Raw genomic sequence first — 6000 nt, 5'->3', positions numbered from 1 at the left:
TTTCTAGTAAGTTCCTTCAATTTCTCCTTACTTCCACAGCCATTTCTAACTCTATTTCTTTCCAGTCTGCACCTCCTTCTTAGTCTCTTTATTTCTCTATTATAATAAGGTGGGTCTTTACCATTCCTTACCACCCTTAAAGGTACAAACCTGTTTTCGCATTCCTCAACAATTTCTTTAAACCCATCCCAGAGTCTGTTTACATTTTTATTTACCGTTTTCCACCGATCATAGTTACTTTTTAGAAACTGCCTCATACCTGCTTTATCAGCCATATGGTACTGCCTAACAGTCCTACTTTTAAGACCTTCCTTTCTATCGCATTTATTTTTAACTACCACAAAAACAGCTTCATGATCACTAATACCATCTATTACTTCAGTTTCCCTATAGAGCTCATCTGGTTTTATCAGCACTACATCCAGGATATTTTTCCCTCTGGTTGGTTCCATCACTTTCTGAATTAGCTGTCCTTCCCATATTAACTTATTTGCCATTTGTTGGTCATGCTTCCTGTCGTTCGCATTTCCTTCCCAATTTACATCTGGCAAATTCAGATCTCCCGCTACAATCACATTTCTTTCCATGTCGTTTCCCACATAGCTGACTATCCTATCAAATAATAAGTCTTACCTTTGGCAATGACTGAATGTTTTATAATAGATCTACATTCTGCTTTGATCTGTTGGACTTTGTAAGATGGATAAGAAGGGGAAACAAAGGGAAGAGCAGCATCCTGCAGTTTCTTAATTTTTAATCCAGGTCGATAGTCAGACTCACGAAAATGAAGGCTACATACCACAGAAGATCTAGAATTGAAATTGGGCCTGAAGTCTGCTCTTGATATAGCTTTAAGCCATTGTTCTATGAGGTCAGTTCGGTTGGGAAATTCGTGAAATGATACTCCTTTCACTTTACTACTCCGGCGTGTGCAGTAAGGCACGCATCAATACACCATTGCTATTGATAGATAGAAACCTTAAATAGGACATTAATATGCCAAGTTAATGTAGCCTTTGGCAAGATCGTAAGCATTAACTAATTAAAGCAAATATGTTACGATAGCCTTCAGTGAAGTAAGAAATTAGATTAAAAGGGTATGAGAAACTCGAACGATGCGTGAGATTTAAGCATGCCTTGTAATTACTTCTTTTAATAAATTACTACCATTACATACCTTCTTATGATGAAATAAATAGTCTGTACTTCCACTAATATCACAACTCAACACAATCTCAGTAAACTACATAAAGAAACGACACTTGACACATAGCTTATTTCCTTTTATTGTTGTTCCTAACGTGCCTTCAGCGCGGGTCTCGTCCACGCTTCTAGCGCCACAGCGGCCAAAGTAGTCCCTACGTGATGTTCGCAAAGAAGCATGCAAGCCGAGCGAAGTGGGAAGGCTGAGAGGTATACTAGAGGGCGATGCTAGAGCAAAGCAGCTAATAGCATTGACCATTACACTACAAAGTTGGACAGTATTGTGGTGTTCTCTAAGACAACATATTGTTGTTATGCCTCTGAAAACTGCTATGTGATGATAGTTTTGGAGAAATACTGGCCTGCAGCACATATATTATGAAGAGCAAGAATTCCTTGACAATATTCACACAGTATTGAACCTTCGATGACAGAACCTTACCAGCCAAAGTTCTTAGCTTAAAAAATTCACATAGTGGTTTTTGCAGGCACAACAACAATATATATGCATGTTCTTTCTCTCTGAGTAATTTACACCTATTCTCTGAGTTAACAGTTTAGCTTTCTCATGACCTTATATTTCATTTCCTTCTGAGTTCATGTAACTTATCAGTAAAATAAGGTATAACAATTCAAAATACTGTATTCCAACAACATAGTGTGTTCTGTGTGATAATGGGACTTCCTTCTTTAAACATACCCCCCTCTTCCTAACATTACTTGTCATAATTCATATCCATAGTGTACTGGAGCGTAATAAAGAGAAATTTTATGTTTAAAGATTGGTAGACCCCGTCAAACTTCTAGTGTTTGCCTGCATTTCCCCAGCAACTGTAGCTGGCATCCTCATGTTAGGTGATCTCGTCTCTCTGAATGAATGGCGAGTGGCAGGATCGTTGAGTTTACGTGCTTCAGAATAAGGTGAGAATTGTGATGTTGCACGAAATAAAGTCTGCAGAGTCATCATGTGGGCAAGTTTGGTTTTGTATTCAGAATGGTCAAAAATGCTTCTTGCCCCATTCCTGGTGGTCTCAGGTTTGACTAGAAGCGAGGTACAGGTGAAACCTCATTGATGTATCACTTGTGCTTAAGCCTGTGAATGCTACTGAAAACCAGATACATAATTATTTACCTAGTTCTTTTTCCGGGTTCAACCGGGAAAAAGAACTAAATAATTCTACACCCCGTGTAAGCTTCACTTCTAAGAACATATATATAATATTACTGAGGTAGGATATTTTCCTTTTCCATTGAAATTAACTATAACTGTGGGTGTATATAAATTTCATGCCTCCATTGTATAGTCTGGTACGATAATTTGGCATCGTGGCCAAAATAAACCGCACCGTGTCAAAGCTACTCCCACACCCTTGATATCTCGTCAGACTCTCTCCTGCTGGCAAACTTGAGACAAACCAGAGACCAACCCAGGGCAGGACAAGAAGCTTCATTGGACAGTCTCAGTAAAAATTAAACTTAACCACATGACATTCCAGACTAGACAATTAGATAATATCACAGTTCACACCTCATCTGAAACTTTTTCTACAGCATATAAGCACAATGGTAATGGTAGGTAACATTCTATCAGATAGATGGGACCACTTACTGTGAAGATGAAGGTGCAACATCAAAAACTTGCCTCAGACATCTAAGAGGAATATTATCCTCAGCATTAGTTTTGTATGAATAGTGTGAGGAAAAGAGCTGGAGTATCATATTTCATTGTGCATCTCAACTGCAATATGATGACGTATCGTGCTACTTTCATGAAACTTTTATGAAATCATTTTGAGAGATCTACATTGTTTATGTTGGTGGAAATCATGTACAGTAGACTCTCACTAGTTCATCATAGCTTATAATTCCAATCTAATTATTGAAATAATTTTATTGTAGTTTTCAGCTTCACAAAGATCTTTTTCCTAGAAGTTGGATGGAGGGCAAGTAACCTAATTCTTGCCATTATTTTAAGTATATTTTTGTTATTGAAAGGACAATTCCATAGTTCAAATTAAAAACTGTACCCACCTAAACACATGTCTGATGTGCATTGTTATTGTTCACTTTTCTATGCTATACCATGTTGCTATTATTGTCATGGCCAATCTGTATTGGTCTTCGTAAACTTTGTCATCTTCCTTCAATTGGAGTCTTTTGTTATATAATTAAGATATTGTTTATAAATATTTATTCTTGACTGTTTATACAAATGTTAAGTTAATTAAAAGCTTCCAGAACAAATGGCAAAATAATTTATTTTCATATTAAGGGGAAAATTGTCCAGCTATTAAATGTTAATTCATTGCATCATATGTGTAAGGAATGTGCCAATATTTTTATTGACAAATGTCTTAATGTGATGATACAATGCTTTTAAATGAGAAAAAAAGACAAATCCAACCGTGAGAGTTCAGGCAGGAATGCTAAAGCTAAAAAAGTAATGCATAAATGAAAGATCAAGCCATTTCACAGCAGTCCATTTCACACCTTGTTTATGTGTCTAATTTCAGTTTTTGAATAATAATCTTTTAAATAATTCTTCATTCATTTATCCAGAATTGCTTTAGCAACGTCGAAGTTAATATCTCAATAACACTTTCTTTCTAGACGTAATTTATTTATACATTTCCATTGATATTTGAATTTAGCGCGATTTGTTCAGGTCAAGTCACTAGGAGCGCCACCGTCGAATTGTCTCCAATTTTAACAAGGATAAATCCGTAAGTGTCGCGTATTATCTCTACTGTATTTGGTTAAAGCTTGCTGGCCGCTACGAGCGCTGGCATAGTTCCGCCTGTCAGCAGAATGCCATTTCGTCACTAAGGAGCTGGGTGACTGTGTATTATATATTAGACTGTTTGGTCCCGTCCAGTTCCGATCTAGCATTGCATGTGTAGCGTAGAATTCAGGCCAGATGTCCGCTCTCTTCTTTTATCTGTCCCGAAGTAGATCCGACTCTTGTTTCGTCGCTGGCAGCTGCTGCCTGAACCTCAAGCCTTCTATGAGGAAGCACGTTTTTGCAAGTTCGTAGGCCAGTCCCAAAGGGGCGTATTTGGATATTCCCAAAGTTCTCTCTAGGTACGTTGCTTTCACACACTCAAAGGTCGAGAGGTCTCTAGTCGTCAGGTTGTTCCGTATGAGCTCAATGCCATAGGTCAGAATAGGCATTATCTTTGCATAGAAAAGTGTTAGTGCGGTGTCTAGTGATAGTCTTGTCAGATTTTTAATGTCGTAAATGGCTTTTATTGCGGCGGCTGCCCTCTCCCGTATGTGAATTTTGTAGGATGATCCTGACGGTTGTAGGGTGATGCCTAGATACTTGAATGAGTTTACGATATTTAACTCTTCCCCTCCGTAGTATATTTTGTCTTGTGCAGAGGTTCTTCCTCCCCTCCTGAAGATCATTTGCACTGTCTTGTTGGTATTCAGCTGGAGTTGGTTGTTTTCGACCCATTCCTGGAGCCGGTTGACAGTGTCTTGCAGGGCTTCCCTGTCGTGCGAGCCTAATACGATGTCATCTGCGTAGAGGTACATTTTCACTGAGTCCTTTTGTAGGATGTCTGTGACGTCTGACATGATTTTGAATAAGGTTGGGCTAATCGGGTCTCCTTGTAAGACGTCGTTGGTCTGTACTATGTTTTCTGAGGTCGTCACGTCATCTTTGATTATGATTTTGTTGTAGGCGAGCAGGGTTTTGATAGCAGCTGTTCATGAATTATCCTTTCCTGTCATAGGCCTACTTTCAAGTTTTTTCATGAGTATTTGTCTGTTCAGCAGGTCAAAAGCTTTTGTGAAATCTACGAAGACTGTGTAGAATTTCCTCGACGGGTGTTTTAGTGCGTCATGTATATCTTCTAGGAGGTTAGCAACTGCGTGAAGGGTTCCTCTTCCCTTCCTGAATCCGAACTGTGTTTCCGGCATTAAGGCGTCTGTTAGTAATTAGAGTCTGTTTGACAGGATTTTGGAGAATATCTTGAAGATGTTGTTCTCAAGTGCAATTCCTCTGTATGCGTTGAGTTCCTCTATGTCGCCTTTGTCCTTGTATAACAAGATGATGTTCGACTTCCTCCAACCCTCTGGTATTTTTCCTGATGTGAGGCATTTGTTAAGCAACAATGTCCACAGCTGGGGGAGTTGTTCGAGAGTTTCTATGAGGTTTTGTTGAACACCTCGTCTGGTCTTGCTGCTTTTCCTTTTGTAGATTCTAGGATGGCTTGTCTTACTTCGTGTATGTCTATGGTGTATGTCTCTTCGGTTTCGTATGCTTGTTCTAAGTTGTTCTTGTTGTAAAGCTGTTCCCAAACATTCATCGGGATTTTTGCCACTCCCGTTCTGCTTTTCTTCTTGATGGCTATAAAGGGGTCCTTTAGGGCTTCTTCTGCTTGTCTTTGTGCATCTGCTTCCGTGTGATTTGCTATTTTGAGCAGGTTTAGCTTCTTGTATTCTTTCCTCTTTTGTGCATATGCTTTCAGGTTGTCTGGTGTATTTGTGTGTTTCGCTGTGTGGAGGATGTGTAGGGCTTCTTTTCTGGTGCGGTAGCATTCTGCGCCAAACCAGGGCTGTGCTATTCTTGTTTTCTTCAGCAATTGTGCACTATGTATATAGAACAGAATGGAGTCCAGGGCAGATTGGATCCCTCACCAGAGTGCTTATGCAACCTCTGCGGGAAGGCCTGTAAACGCTACCACTTCAGCGAGTGCCACAAGCGCACTAAATCACTAATGGAATCTAGCAAAGAACAATAAACCTTAACTCTCTGTACGTTTGTGCGCTTTTCTTATTAATAATAATATA

Source organism: Anabrus simplex, chromosome 1 (assembly GCF_040414725.1).
Source record: "Anabrus simplex isolate iqAnaSimp1 chromosome 1, ASM4041472v1, whole genome shotgun sequence".
NCBI lineage: Eukaryota > Metazoa > Arthropoda > Insecta > Orthoptera > Tettigoniidae > Anabrus > Anabrus simplex.
The sequence above is the reverse complement of the archived record's forward strand: the minus strand, read 5'-3'. Positions refer to the sequence as shown.